At 30.2% G+C, this 17206-nt stretch overlaps 1 long non-coding RNA gene across 4 annotated transcripts in view; it reads left to right on the forward strand.

Annotated features, from left to right (window-relative positions):
• The window catches only part of LOC121130392 (uncharacterized), a 308177-nt gene that overhangs the window by 29786 nt on the left and 261185 nt on the right, over positions 1 to 17206 (forward strand). The gene's annotated exons all lie outside the window — the stretch shown is intronic.

The raw sequence follows: 17206 nt of genomic DNA on the forward strand, positions 1-17206 counted from the left end.
GCATAATTTGATCATTATTCAAAAAGAAATGTGAAAAAACAACATTAAATGCATTTTATAGTTATAAATAATACATAATTTGATTTAGATAATTCAAAACGAACATCAAATTAAAACATAAATAAACAATGAACCTCATTTATTTATATTTTAACGCAAAATATCTGAGGCAACAAGGCTTTAAGGGAAAATGTCCAAAGGCAAAATGGTTTAAAACAAATAGTTAAAGAAAAATTACCAGACCCCCTAAGAAAAAAAGGCCTGTGATAGGCTTGATATTGGAATAAAATAATTTAATATAATTCTGATTTATGAATTTCATAGGGCTAATTTTTTTATATAGGTTTGGGTATTTAAATCTTATCAATACTTTTTCCCCCATAAAAACCAGACAAATGGACTTATTTTATATTTCTAATACTGTCTATATAAATTTTAATCATAATAAAAAAAAGGCTGCTTAAATATATCAAGATGGAATTCTCAATAAATATTACTTGTAAATTACTTAAAATACCTCCAAAAAAAAGGCCTAATTCTTGTAATTAAAATTTCAATTTAAGCTACTTTAAATGTGCTTGGGCCCTCTAACTTTAACATTTTTAACATGTTTTGTTGTCCTTGGAAACCTGAGCAATTTTTTTAAATTTTCTCTAGGAGATAACATCTAAGTATTGAGTAAGTATTTCTGAGCGTACTCATTAAAAATAGCGAGTATCACTGATGATTAATTGAGGGATTTTGTCTGTTCGTCAACGCCTAAGAGCTCGTAGCAACTCTGAATACAACCTCTAGCTATCTATTAGGAGTTTGTTGGTTCGCAGTTTATTAAGCTTGAATATCTCAGATATTTAGGTGTTGACGCTATATCTCAGTGCTTCTCTTATTTTTTATATTTATTTTCCGATACCAAAAATATATATCTAAAGAATAAATAAAGATATATTAAAAATAAAATATATTATTTCCCTCTGGGTTGAATTTTATAGGGCTGATATGCCTTTAAGTCATTTATTTGCATAAAATGCACTACTAATTTCATATTTATCTCTCAATCAGCACATTATCTAGCCACATATTTTAAGGGCTTAAGTCACAAAAGTGTGTGACCAACCGGCATAACACATATAATAACAACGACTCGAGTTATGAAGTTGCAAGTCTTATATACTTATTTTATTTTCTTCTGTTTTAAATTTACCAACAAAGTATATAAATCATGTAATGGCAAGTAATATGTATACTTATGCAGAGAGGAAGAAGATGTGCATTAAAGTAGCTTAGAGAGTAACATTATCACACAACAAACATTAGGAGGGTTAGAAACAGATTTTTTTTTTTTTTTTTTTTTTTAAATAAAAAAAAAACAATACAAAAGATTTTTTGCAAAATGCAAAAAGGATTCTACATTAAGGAAAAAATGTTAAAAAAAGACATGAAATTAGTTTAAAATATATATGTAAATTAATTCAAGAGCATTTAATGGACTCTATACTAAATTAAATTATGTTGTTTCTGGTTCTGTAAGTGTTCATTTTGATTTATCGCCATATTTACTTTAGGATCAGAGGTGCCAGGATGTGTTTACTAGTGTTTGTGGGCAAATTATATAAATATGATGCCATAGTAAAGCAAACTTACAATTTTATAATAGAAGCAAGAGTTAGAAAAATTTCTCCTTTCCGACATTATTTGGTGACACTTCTGATGATCTTGAGACTATTCTACCCCTTATCATATTTTTGATTAGTTTAAAAAATCCCTCCTTTGAGCGTAAAATGTAGTGATGAAAATCCTGTGTATTTTGGGCATGTTAAACAAAAGGAACTGAAACTCAACATGGTAATCCTGACAATTTGAATAATATTTTGATAGAAAGCAGCTTAGCTCACTTTTGGTTTATCTTTTTCAAAATGCATATTAAAATAATATATATATAAAAGGTACACCGATATATCAGAATAAGCAAGAATCGAGTTCTTTTTTCTTTATTTTTAAGTATCATAATTGGTAATCGGAATTAGCTCAATCATGCCGATTCCACCGAAACCTGTGCTTACTTAATTATATATATTATTAATCAAAAAAGTAATTCTAATGGTCAACCAATAAAGTATATGGAGGTCATTTCATAAACTAACTTAGATAGAAGCTCCTAACTGTAGCGACCACAGATAAAATTATTTTTTGAGTCCAATAAACCTGCATCTAACACTGTTGACTCCTTATGGGTTTTCATTCTTGAGGCAGTGGCCAACATGGAGAAGGAGTTCATCATCAAGGCCTGTACCTGGTTCAGGGTCAGGTTGAAGCTCTAGATGGTTAATTGGAGTGATTGACTTCACTATGGATCCTTACATATAAGAAAAAATGACTTTTGAATTGATGAATTAGTTTAGGGAAATACATTTTCCTTAAATTTTCTGGATTTATAATTACAACCCTGCTTAGAAGGACGTAGCACATTTGGAATTATTTGGAAAACTTATTATCTTAAACTCAATGTGCGTAGATTTGATACATAGTCGCTCTTAGATAATGAAATTATACATTCTGTGTATGGACTTCAAAGATCATTCCTATGTTAGACGTTATGTTATGTAATACTATAATGTTTACTGATACTGAATCAGTGCGACTCCATCTGATTAATTAAAAAGGAACTTTAAAAATGTTATATATCCCATAAATTTAACATTGACAATTTTATCAATATCAATTTTATTATTAATCACTTCAATACTATTGATTTTAGTTTATTTTTCATCAATATTATCGAAATAAATTATTAGTTTTTGGTGATTCATATGACTCCTTTTTTAACTCTTGATTTAACTTGTTAAATCCAAATCATTTAATAAAAAACATACATTGGTTAATGGAGTGCTATTTTTTGAATAAAATACTAGGGAAAACAGTGGTGAACACCAAATTTCAAACCTGTAGTTCAATTGTAATAAATTAACCCTCCATTAGTGAATATCCATTATTAACGCGGATAGTGAACTGGTTAAAAGATAAGCAGTTGAGCGATTATAATAATTACGTTCCTTGAATTTTGTATCCTTTTTTTAACTATTCCATCCATCCGCACTCCTAAATATCAGCTCAACTACTTATATCAATATAAGACATCGAGTAAAATACATATCCTTATTTTAAAATAATTTTAAAAACATGACTTTTGGGTTTTAACAAAATGTTATTTCTTATTCGTATTGTAAAGACATAATTTATTTTGGATAACAATTTTTATGAAACATTCATTATTTAAGCGAATCAAAAAATGACCCATCAGTTTCATTTTAATGATGCTGCGATTACTATAAGAGCTAAAATACCGGGTAATCCATTGAAATCTGAACACTTACTACTTCAATAATTAATGAAGGTTGAGTGGTTGAAATTAATTTATATATCGATATATTCAACCATAAACAATTACAGTTACAAAAAAAAAAAAATCTGAGCCCAAGAAATTCCCCCAAGTCCATGCGGACCCATGCATGAGATCTCCAGGTTTCACACTAAACTGTCCAGAGAGCTATCAAAAAAGTTGGCGAAAGAGTGCTGTGAGTCTGAAGAGCCCACTTTTAACACAAGTAAAGAAGGAAATTCATCTCCTCCGTTGCAAGACTCTTTTGAACGAGTTATAAATAAGTTTTTTTGAATTCTTTTTTGACACTTTGGGCCTACTACAACCCTGATGCTAACCCTTTCGACTACACCTTTTGGTTGCATGTCGAAGGGAAGTGCCTGTTATCCAAACACTGAGGCCAGCACTAGGATGCCATGACAGAAGACTACATCTACAGCGGGTGCCAGGCCTTCTGCGCGTCTGAAAACTATCATTCCCGCAAAGGGGGGCTACGTTAATTATTAAGAGAGCTTAAACAAATATATATTTATAGTATTTATTTTATATGTTGTAGAAGTTTAAAATTCAAAATGATCAGATTTTAATGGACAACCCGGTATTGTCCAATAATAATTCTTGAAATGAATTATTTAATTACAACATTGGTCATTCTAATTACCAACAATTAATTGATACTATCATTTCATTTTGATCTATTAAAATCGCAGGATTATTATGTATTTATGAGATATATAACTGTGGGCATTAGAACTTTATGATGTGGTACATAACACTTAAATTTTAGTAATTATTATTTTTAAAATAGTCTAAAATTACATCACTGATTTGTCAATCATTTATAGAATATTCAATTATTGAATTACCCTTTTATCATTTAATGTAAATCCTTTATTTAAAATTGTTCATCTCATTTTTTGGTTGCAACTTGTACAATTTTATGATACAAGTTACAACATTTACAGAACATACAAAATATTAATATAAAAGTCTTATATTATCCAATTCTTATTTCTGTAAATCCCCATGAATTAAGTAAATATTGGCTTTGTAGGTCTTAGGGTTTTCAAGAATAACCCATTTTTTGTGGATATGTAAATTTTCCGTGTTATTTTAAACATAATATATATTAATTTAGTCTAGTCTAGTCGAAAGCTTTCAGTTTCAAGGCTTTCCAAGGCTTATTCATATAAATAATATTTAACATTTATAGAACGATATTATCTTTGTTAAAATATAAATTATGATATGAATGAATACAAAATATAGCTACAGAAAAGAGGAAGATTATAATTAAGTGGTAAGTGGTGCCTGCCCGATGTATAATATACTCGTATATATGCAATATATATTATGAAAGTTATTGGAGAGCATTTATATTACATAAAAATGTCTTCAGTTTTGTGGTAAATGAAGTTTTTATGTATCTAATGTTAAAATCGATATTAAAGTGTACGTACAGCCCTATATAGTGCATAAAAAATAACTATATTCTTATTAAATAAGATATATGATGTATTAAAGAGACCTATTCCATTGTTCTATTATTCACTACTTCCCAAAAGATGGATCTTGATGGTTACAAGCGTAGATCATTATGTGTCATAGGTACAAAGAAAGTAATTGCCTACATAGGTCGTAAAAATATGAAGATAGAACGCGTATGATGCTTTTTGTATTTGCAATCTGAACAGAAAGGTTTATTTTCAAAATAAGAGAACCCATACGATTTAAAAAAAATGGATTTTCTCCTAGACTAATTATTCAATTTTAATTTTAATCAATGACAAAGAAGACCTTAAAAAAATCAATCATTATTATTCTTCAATATCATCACCTTGGGCGCAAATAACGCCCCCTACTCGACCTCGGAAACGGAAGTATGTCTTGATGTTAGTCTCTTTCGGCAGATCCCGGAATTTCTCTCGGATTCTGTAAGTCAGACAGCATTTTGTATTGTAGGTGGGTCTTTTGGTGTGTTGCACAACTGTGCCCTGCTCAAAAAAAGTCAATGAGTTGAGGTCCGGAGAGCTTGGGAGTCCAAACATTGGCCCAAAAAAAAAAAAAAAAACTGACACACTATGATTTATGACATGGGGTAGTCTATACTCCAGACGAATGGCCTTGTATCTTCCTTCTTTACTCTCCAAACAAATTATACCTATCCAGGTTTAAAAGGTTACAATGTCATCATTGTCTCGTCCGGCACGGTCCGCAATAAGGATACCCTCCCTTTTCAAATATTCAGGGATAAATATTTCAATGATCGATCCCTCTTTTTATGGACGCCAAACACTTAGCTATCCGCCAAAAAAGAAAAATAACGTCCTACCTATTATACGCTCAAGGTACGTTGTTAAATAACATCTGCATGCTAAAAAGCAGGAGTCGCCAACGCATGTCTGTGGACACCCGATCACCCGTTGTCTTCTTCTTAGTCACCTGCTGGACTTGTTTGTATGGTTTTGATTTCTTGAGCTGGTAGTCCTCAGGCCTTTTCGGAATCTTAAAGTAGACTTCAGCTTTAAAAACGTTGGTGAACCCGGCTATAGAGTGAAGATGCTTTTACTGAAGAGACTGTTGTCGACTTAAATTGACCTGAAAATTGTATTAATCTTTTGCATGAAATAGTTCATAATTCATGTTGTTCTTTATTACCCTAGGGAGGTCAGTCTTGTAGATCCATATCAAAATACATTGAGAATGGATCTTAAATTTTAGTCTATCATGGCATAAGATTTGTATATTCAAAATAACAACATTTAAAGTCTTACTCCGTATCAAACAAGGGCATTTTGCAGGAACTACTCTGTTGTCGATGAACAATTATACTGTGAGTGCAACAGGGACTTACATTTTGCATCTTAAACATTCATGAGGACACACACTCGTGGTTAAACCTTATACAGGGAATCCCCGCTTATTTCAGTTTTTAGGAACAAGAAAAATCCACATATTATGAAAATGTACGTTGTACGGGGACTTTTTTAGTAATACAACACGTAAAATAGGTGAAATTATTTTTCAAAGTTCACTTTTTACTATTTTTTTTTTTTTTTAAACATAGTTAGGATTAAGGGAAAGAGTGGACACTCAGTAGAGGAAGATGATGTTTTATCCTTCTCTACCTGATGGACTTAAAATCGACAGCTCTATTAGGTCTATTTTAAAGGCCTTGAAGGGAATTCATGTACTACTTTGTTGGCTTTATTTGATTATTTATCATAATTAGCCAATACTAATTAATAGCAATGTATTTTTCATAATGGTAACGTGTAGTGTATTGTATTGTAACAATAGATCAGCTACGTGTAAAATTTTCCAGGCTTATCGCCTATGAAAATGTTTAATTTTTCAAAAGACATTAATCGAAAAAAGAAAGTTTTGACTCCTGTCAAAGACTGGAGTGTTTTCCGAATAATATAATGAAATATTTTATACTACGTGAGGGATGTGAAAATTAAAATAATAGGTTGTTCTATCCGGTTGTCATTGGCTCCATATTCTAATTTATTAATACTTAAATTATTTGCTTAAGGCTCTCTTTGAAGAATCAATGTTTCTGCGGAAGTCTCCAGAAGGACGGTAGTGATTGGTATATAAGCAATTCCTACTTAATTTGAACATTCTAAGATAATAACATATATATTTTTTTTTTAAACAGACATATTTTATCTGTTTTATCGGACTGTCTTATTCCAAATTCCTTGATCTAAAAGATTATATGATGCAAATCCTACTTTATTTGAACATTCTAAGATTTAAAAAAACGGAAGAAGCTCTCGTTTAACCGAAATAGAAGCGCAGAAGAACTTCAAAGGAAGCAAAGAATTCTAATGTTAGAATATATATTCTAAAACTCATTGGGGTATCAAATAAGGAAGATAATCCTTATCACAAAGTTCAAAATTCACTCTCATCCGATATTTTTATCCAAGAAGCCACCGAGATTAAAGTTTTTACATACGTACCATGCTCTATTTGTATCAATTTGTAGCGGTAAAATAAATCTTTTTCTATAAAAAATATAGCATATTCAAGCTTAACTTGCCATGAATTAGGCTTCAATAATCTCAACTTAAAGAAACTGTAAAAAAAAGTATCGAAAAAGGTGGTATCTATAGATGATATATGACAGTATCATTTATAGATACCACCTTTTTCGATATTTTTTCATCTACTGTCAGATGTTCTGTTGATACTCTAAATCCCTTCTATATAGGTTTTGCGACAGAACTGAGCCTAAAACAATAAATATGATAAAAGCAATATCAATGAAACTGTCTAATGTGGCAAATTACTCTTCCAGTGCACATACGCGAATATGCAACACATATTTTTGTCATCATGCTTACTCCATAATCTGATAATGGGGCAGTACTGTGGAAAATTACAAAGGATGTCGTCATAAGAGCTTCCAAATTTGTCTACGTGGTAGATCAATTACCACAAATATGGTCCCATCAAACCAGGCAATGTTCTGTTGTTGTGAACTTTGTATCTCATCCGGCAATTGTTATCCTCATATCAGTCTAGCTGTTTGGGCTTTCTTAGTTTTTTGTTTTGGAGATAGTGAGCTTCAAAACTCATATTCAAAGCTCCTCCATCTAAAGGATTATACCAGCAAATCCTTTTGCCCCTGTATCAAGGAAGTCCTCAAAAATATATTCATTACAGGCGAAAAGTGATTTTGCAACATCAATAAAACTCGCAAGTTTAATGATTTAAGAAACATAACCAAAGTCTTGGAAGATCTGATTGAAAAAGAAACAATAATCCCTACCCGATTGTCATAATATTAAGACAAAAATTTTAATTGAATTCTTTAATTAAGATAATAAAACAAAATATTTACAATTATTTGGAAAAAATAACAATTTTATACATCAGTTGTTACAATAGCTGTAGACTTAGACCTTATTTCTTTCCCTTATATTTTTGTTGTTGTTGTAGATTTCTTGTCTGTTGAGTCCTTTAGTTATGACAATAAAAAACATTTTCTTCATAATAAATTATTATAAATAATGTATGTCAGATAAGATACTTGTAAAGTTTAATCCGAATTTACTTGATTTTTAATACGGTTAATTCAAAATTGTAAAATTTGAATAATCTGAACTAAAGCATGATTTATTCAGTAAACTGTTTAATTACAAGTTCTTATAATAAGTAATTACCAAAAGCTTTAAGTTTAGATATCAAATTTCTTACAGGACACGCCCTTACCTTCATTATTTCTCGCAACCTATCCATTACAAAAATAGAAGGCAGTTAATAGTTAGCCAATTATTCCCAACTATTGAGCGTTTTCATGTATCATTACTAGTGTTTATACCAACCAATTTGAGGGCCTAAATAAATAAGTTTTATGACTAGGAAAACCCTTTTATTAATTATACTTAAGGAAAATATTGGCTGTCAAAATTAGATCAACGAATAAAATGAATCAAATCTTACTGTACATCAAAAATTCCTCTATTGCCTAGTTTTATTATATATTTTACCCTAAAAGATGTTATTATCTACATCGATATACAATCTTTTTTTTTTAAGTGTAGAGAAAAATTAACTATTAGAATGGAAAGAAAAAAAAAATTCTTATTATCTTGCCCTGGTCCATTTTAAAAGATAATTTTTAGTACATATAACCTTAATTATTTTTAAACATCAATATTTATCATTAGCATCTAACAGTAATCAATGCAAATGATAAGTCTTTTTTATTCTTAAAGTTATTAGATGCACTTTAGTCACAGAGTTGCAAATAAAGCCTCTCACTGATTAATGATAGGAGGAAATGCACTCATGATTGGTCATATATCTTTTCTTCATTGATCATCATGACCAATCAGGCATATGTATTCTTCTTAATACCCATATCTTAGTAATCAAAGTGTAAATAAAGTAATTTTTGCAGTGATACTTTTAATCCATATTTATTGGAAACTCATTCATTTTATGTACAAAAAAAAAAAATCAACTCAGAGTCCGAAAATGACTTATCTATTAATAAAAATGCAATATGAGTAAAACACAATATAGAAACATTATTTAATATTGATATATATATTTTATTTTTTTCAATCAATAATAATTTATTTCAACACTTCTAAAATTCAATACTTTTGACCATAACGAACAAAAACACAGGACTGAGTATAGTCTGTTTAAAAAAACACTACTTTACAGTGATAATCAATAAAACTAGCCAAAACCTCGGACCCTAATTTGGAGGAATTACTATCCATGGTTGATCATTGAGTCCATAGACAAAACAAGGGTTACCTTTTCTACAAACTTCTACAAAATATGAAATTCTTTTTCTACCAACTTATCAAGGCTTGTCAAAATCAAGGGCTTATTGTAACGTGGGGTGTAAAAGACAAATATGACTTTTGAAATAGTTAGTTTGATTTCTTTGAAGTTTTTATAGAAAGAGGATGACATCAATAATAGAACGGTTTGATTTTCAATTTCGTTCGAAATTCGAATACGCGTAGTGCGGAAAAGTTATCATATGTTATGAAGATTACTTATGCAAAATTTCATTTTTCTACAATGTCATCTTTAGGTAGCACATCTTTTTTCAAAGTTTGAAAGGGTACATATGTTCTTTATTTTACAAAAAAGGATTAATCAATATTTTACATTAATTAATAATGATATACATTATTATAATATATAATATATTTTTTTCTAAAGCTACGGTATGGATCCCATAGAGCGAATAACATAAGAAAATTGGAAAATTTTGTTTATGAAAATATAAAATCAAAGATGCACACTAAATAAAATTTTCCTAACTTTTTTTCCTTTTCGTTTAGACGATTTTAGATAAACACTTTTAGGATACTTTTTTTAGGTTAGGAGAATGTCTAGCAAAATAATTTTATGCAAAATAACTAAAAATGTATTCTATAGTTAGTCGTAAAAAGTTTTTGCCTTTTTTCATTATTTGATCGAGATGTGCGACCTAAAGATGGCCACGTAGGACAGAGTAATTTAGCATAGGTCATTTTCATGCCCCAAAAAAACTTTTCCACACTATCTGTAATTGAAATTTGAAAAAAGTGGAAAATCTAACCAATTAACCTTGAAGATAGATGTTTGAAATTTAAATCATTGTTGATAATTGTTCACAGCTTAAAATCAGCTACTACGAATTCAATTAATCAACGTTCCTACGACTGATAGGTGAAAAGAAGCAAAAAAATCGAGGTTTGACAACAAAATACATTGTAAGTTTTTATATTATGAAGGTAACACTACTGTAGATATATTTATTGAATTCAAATACGCACTTGCTGTGAAGAACTCCCGACAGTTAATTATTGAATAATTATTCCATAGTTGGCAAAAGGAGCCGCCCTTTCCTTTGTTTCTTTTTGGAGGAAAGTTTTTGATATGCAATAAAGATAACGACGTGAGAGTATCAAAGGTAGTTATGTGGTGCGTCAATATGAAAAAAATCTTATACATAAATCAAGAGAAGGAAAAAAACCCCAAACTAAGCTATCTGTGCCGCGAAAAGGGATTTTTTTTTTTTTCAAATGCAATTTTCTCTCCAACCAGTGATTAGATAAAATAAGTAAAACTAGATTCTGAAAGGTTGATGGATTCTTATTCATTTTATTTAATAAAGTCACCTCCAGCTTAAATTAAAGTCTCTATATGAGGCCAAAAGTATGAGCAGGCATTCGCCACTCGGTTCATTAGCAAATCCTTGATTTACTTCTTAATAAGTTGGTCTTTATTGCTGTAGGGGTTCGGTTGGTCTTTCTTTTGATCACGTCCCACACACAAAATAATCTATCGGAATCAAATCTGGCAATTTTTGAGGCCAAGGATCCGGGAAGAGTCATTTGAGGTTTTATTCGTCTTGTGACCGGGAGCCAAGTCATTTATACGTCTTAATTCCCTCCTAATCTTACGAACGAACGTGTCACTGAGTCTAAGAGTTCGAGCAGTTGTTATGTTGTCGATCCGAGCGCGGATTCTAAAGAGGGGTCTGTTCCTTTTCCAAATATTTGGGGACAACAAATTCGTCAATTGATTTCATTTTTTCCCAAATGATGAAGGTTTGAACTAGATATATAACAAATAAAAATTAGTTGCCTAAGTGTGTGCATTTGCCTAAGAGAGAGAGCGCCAAAGGGTGTCATAGACAGCCAATATTCCATCGACCTGTTTGAGTCTATTGTAAAGGTTTTGTATTCAAATTTGTGGAATGAGTCATGGAATTCTAGATACATGAAAGACTATCGTTGCAATTTTGTTATCTCTTTTTCCACTTGAGTTAAAGATCATTTTTCTTATAATTGGTGTTGTAAAAGGAAATCCATTAGTTTTCCCTGAACTTCCCCTGTATCTCGCGTTGTATAAGTGTGATCAGACTACACAAGATGGTGTTAGAAATATGAGATTTCGTATTAATAAACTTAACAGAAAAGTTTTGAGCTTGTTTGACTTAGTATTGTTTGAAGGCGCCGTCAACGTTGTTCAACAGGAAAGAGAAAATACGCCATATTTTACAGTTTTTCTTGGATAAAAGCAAAAATGCAAGCCGAGCGGCTGAAAAAGTGAATGGTGTTTATGGTCCTGAAATTGTAACAACTATTCACTTGCGACTTTGGTTTCGTCGATTCTGTTTAGGTAATTTTGATGTCAAAACTGTACCATACTTTAGAAGGTCAATTGTCGAATGTGGATAAATAATGGAAATCGTTGAGTCGTACATTTTTCTTGTGTAACTCTTTAAAATAAAAATAAAATATATTAAACATTCTCCAATGTAAGTAATTAGTTTTTTATTTAAATTTTTTGTCAAAAATGATCGTTGAAATTAAAATTTGTATTAAAAAAAAATTGAGGAAGACTAATCTTTATTCAAATTTACAGTTTGACATTCCAAAAATATTTAACACACAATATTCGGTACCACTGATATATTATTATACTTGCGGTAGTACCCGACATTGTCTTGAGTATTTAGATTTTGCATTAAAAAAAAATTGCTTCAATAATATAGAGGATATCTCTCCATTTTTTATGAGCGTTCTCTCACGAAACGTTTCCATACTTTCCCATATGACGTTTTTATCCTCAAGAATGAAAAAAATAATAATAAGAGTTTGAGAAAAAACAAATAATATGTTGGGATGACTGATGTGTACTTTAGGCTTTAAATCGCTTACTAATAAATACAAACAAAATTAATATGAACAAACCAACGTTTATATTTTATTCAAATCTTAACGTATGCTGAAAATGCACATGAATTATGAATTACATAAGAGACGAATAACAAAAACAGACAGAAAAAGTGATGCACACGCCTACAATATTTCTTTAAGAGTACTAAGTTATTATTTCTTACATCAAAAATATTAGTATTATTAATATCAGGTAGCACTACCGGGCTAACGTTGATGATTAACTCAGCTCTATTATGAAAATTTTGAAAGGTTAAGAGTCATTTGAGTTCTGATGATGAATTTAGAATTATCTGTCGATTGCTAAGAAAAACATTGTCCTAGTCACTACCATGAGAACACAGAACAAGAATATGATTGATATCACAGTGCAACTCTGCGTGGAATTGTTCCAGAACTCCATCTGGGACCTGATTGGTGCCTCGAGGAAGATGAATTACAATGTTTCCATAGGATTGAAGGTCGGGGAGGACTTTAAAAAAAAAGTAGGACTACAATTTTTTGAAAAAAAGTGTCCGAATATTTAATTATTTGTGGGAAAAACTTTTCAAAAATCCACAACTGTTAACTAATAGTAAAAAAAATTTGGAAAACCTTTTTTAAATTAAATTAATAATATTAAATGTTAGTGAAAAAATTTTAAAAATTAAATTAGAAATGTTAAATATTTTCGAAAAATCCAAAGTTATTAACAAACAATTGATGAATTTAAATTTTTTGGGAAACAAAAATTGAAGAATTAAATTTGATGGATATTTGGAGTCGGGGTACAGCCCCTTCATTCCACCCCTGATGATTCCCCTTGTAATACACACTCAATTTGAGAGAAAATCCTTCTAATTTGTTTTTGAATTGGCAGTCCACATATATATATTAAATATTTAATTTATTGCTTTCTCTGATTGATAATATGTTTTTTTGTTTATTATTATGAATCAGAAAGGACATGAAATTGAGTGTGGATCGTTAACCATTTGATACCTAATTGTTATTCTGTATTTTAAAGGTCATGCCATTTAATACTCCATCTGAAAAAAAAATTACTAATTAATTCAAATAATAATTAACTTCTATTAGCATTATTTTATCCTACAAGTCAGCTTTTCTATAATTTGAAAGGCACAAGCCGCCTAATTGTTTTTGTTACTTCATAAATAACCATAGTTTTTTACATGCTCAAGTTTGCTTTTTCTTCCTTTTTTTTTCTTCTACGTGAGTGTTATTAAGAAAATAATAAAGTAGATTCGTGATTAATGATTTTTTTTTTTTTTTGAGAGAGAAACAAATAGAAAATTATTAATTCTAACTTTTTGCATTTTTTCCTCTGTATGTTGTACAATATACCTTGTAATATTTTTTTAGTGTTACATTTACATGGAAAAAGTACGTTCTATTTAAATGAAGGGGAAGAAAATAGTTCAGAAAACAAAAATCTGGTAGAGTAGCCTGGGGTTATTTTTAGTCATTCTTATAAATAGTAGTCTGAAAAAATATGTTCAATGTTGTAGTTAAATATTTTAACTATTTGTTAGACATCATCTTTTTTATAAAATGGCTAACGTATTTAGTTACATGATACACAGTTAAACAATTTTATTTTTTACGTCATTTTTTCTAACTATTAATTTTGCACTCCTACATATCGATTAAAATACAAAAAAAAGTAAAAGTTTGGGGTTTTAAGAAGATATCATTTGTTATTCTTTTAGTCAAAGCATAAAATTTGTATGCAACATTCATTTCTTTCTGTAAATTTTGGGAATCAAACGAGTACACATCATTTTTTTTATAAGGTTGCATGAATTATATAAATTAATAACCGCAATATTATGTTTCTGTAGCTACCTTTGTACACCTGCACGCGAATAGCTTTTTCAATGACACTCAACCTTGTCTTGAACTGCTCCTTTAATTGGTCAGATGGAGTTGCATTGATTAAGTATAAGTAAACATTAAGGTATTACCATAACTCCATAAATATGAATTATCTTTACATTAATATACATTCAGTATATTATCTTCTCTTGGTACGACCGAGACACGAACCCAAGGTTATTTTATAGTGAGATGTTAACATCTCCAATACTTAGTGAAAATGAACAAAAAGAAGAAAAAGCACACACGCATCAGCCGTCTTTCCTTTTCTAATCCCCATACGTAGTGTTTTCTTGAGCAAGATCCCTTTTTTTTTATATTATATAGCTTAGCTGCCATAACGTTCCATTAGATTAGCTGGGAGCACCCATGAAAGAAAGGAAATAAACACGAATCCCACTCCATATCTTACACAGACATAGACAAGAATGACTCTGATGTTCATATTCAACTCTTCTCCGAGTACAGCCAGGATTTACACTTATACCTACCAAGCAAATCCTCATTATTACTTCCCATTTCTTATGAAAATACACACTAGTTATTACTTTATTCTTAGATCCTCCCTTTTTAAGAATTAAAAACATAATGATAACAACGGCTTTAGATAAATCAAAAATCATGTTTTGTTTATAACTACAAAAAAATTTTCACCCGTTCTATCTCATATTAAATCTACTTCATAGTGGGCTTTAGAAAAACCCTTTATTAATATTATATATAGTCTAGAAAAGTGTCTATCAAAGTGACTTAATGCAAACTACATAATATATTCGTAATTTTAATCTTTATTGATTAAATATTGGGTTTGTTGTGTTTTTTTTTAAAGATTTGATCGAGATTTGAAACTGAAAGATGACATGGCAGAGCAACAAGGTTTTGCATGGGTTATTTCCTTGCCATAGGTTAACGCTTTCAACCTAACCATGTTAAAAAAGTCAAAATACAAACCACCCTAATGTACATAATTTTTATAAATAAACTATGGTATGCCCTGTTTTATTGAAATAATATTACAAATTAATTATGAGTCAAGTTTATTCCCTTGAACAATGAATGTAAATAATTAATTAATGATTTAAATTCTCAATTTTAAATAAGTATATTAGACATAAATCCATTATCTTAAATGGATTTTTTTTTTCCCATTCATCTTATCTTTACATTTAGTGGTTAGTTTTTCGGACAATATATTTTAATGCAAGTATCATACAAAAATCACGTACTTTTATTTAAACTCTTGTCAGCAATTTTTATACTAAGTGGGAGTATTAGAAAGAGTGTTAATTCAAGAATGTCAATAAATATTAGTAAAGTAGCAATTTTCTTCATCTTTCTTAAATTTAATGACCCATTTTTTATTTACCATATAACCCAATTAAATTCCAAACATCATTTTTCTTAAGGACGTAAGTTCCTCCATTAAAGGCTTCTTCCACTCTGTTGTATCTAAACTGGCCTCTTCCAGTGACTTTGGAGCTTCGTGAAAAAGACACGCTATCTCTCCAAGGCGATCTGTTTGTTTCTTTTATCTTGTTGATCTTCTGAGTTCTTGCACACTATCCTCAATGTTATGAAGAGAAAGATAGCCGATATCTTTCTTTAAATTTGCTCCATCCTTTTAGTTCGCAAAAACTATCCCTTTCTCATCAAGCTTAGGCTCACAATCATGTTCAGTTAAAGCTACGACATTCTCATCAAAGATAACATCTTTACTAAAAATAAATTTCCCAATCTTTGGGTTATATTTTACTTCTTCCCCATATCGACCCTTCTTCCTATTTCTGCGAGTTCATCAAATATTTCAGTCATTTGCATCACATGACCTTGAATACACTTGAGGCTTTCAACTTGTAAGCAACCAGGCTCTTCCATAATTCTAGTTTGTATGCCTTATTTCACTTATGAAAATAAAATTGCAGTCGACTCGTAACCACAGAGGGATCCGTTGCATCAGCAACAATGTATAGTAGAGTAGTAAATATCCCTAATACATAAATAGCAAGTGAACATGTTTAGTCAACTTCTCAGCCGATATTTTAGGCTCAATTTCCTCTCCCGAGACAATTTTCCAAGGATTATCCTTCATCCAACACTGAATCTTCCACGTGGAGTAGTTAGATCCTTTAAGGGGATCAATTGACATTATATCTACAGGCGTAAATATATATATACACTTCACTACTCCATTCAAGCATCTATAGAAAGGTATTTGGGCCTTTGGATTGTGATAATATAAAAGGACATTGGGAGAATAATTTATTTTTATCAACTTAAAACAAATTAGTTATTATACACAGGCCTCGTAGATAGCAACACAAGATTTGATATGAATACGGACAGATATATACATAATTGTTTCAAAAAGTTCAAAATATGGATAACTGCATATACAAAAACTCTAAACATATGTACACAGATCAGTATTGACATAATATTACTAACAAATGTGTCCTCCTTTCCTTCTCCAAAAAAAACAGAAATATTCCACTCAAGTCTTATGGTGATGGAGGGTTTTTTAGACTTAAAAATTTTCATCTCTATTGATTTATAAGGAAGGCAATCAACATTTGGGAATCATTTCACAACACGTAACCCTTCTTTCATGGTACAAATTTACAAATTTTATGCCCAGCCTATCTTAATGTACGGATCTGAGATCTGGAATCCTTCCAGAAACTATTTGATAAAATCTCTGGAAAAGGTACAAGTTAAGTTGTTTGTGTCTGTTTTTCCTTCATTG

This window comes from Lepeophtheirus salmonis, chromosome Z, assembly GCF_016086655.4.
Source record: "Lepeophtheirus salmonis chromosome Z, UVic_Lsal_1.4, whole genome shotgun sequence".
Lineage (NCBI taxonomy): Eukaryota > Metazoa > Arthropoda > Copepoda > Siphonostomatoida > Caligidae > Lepeophtheirus > Lepeophtheirus salmonis.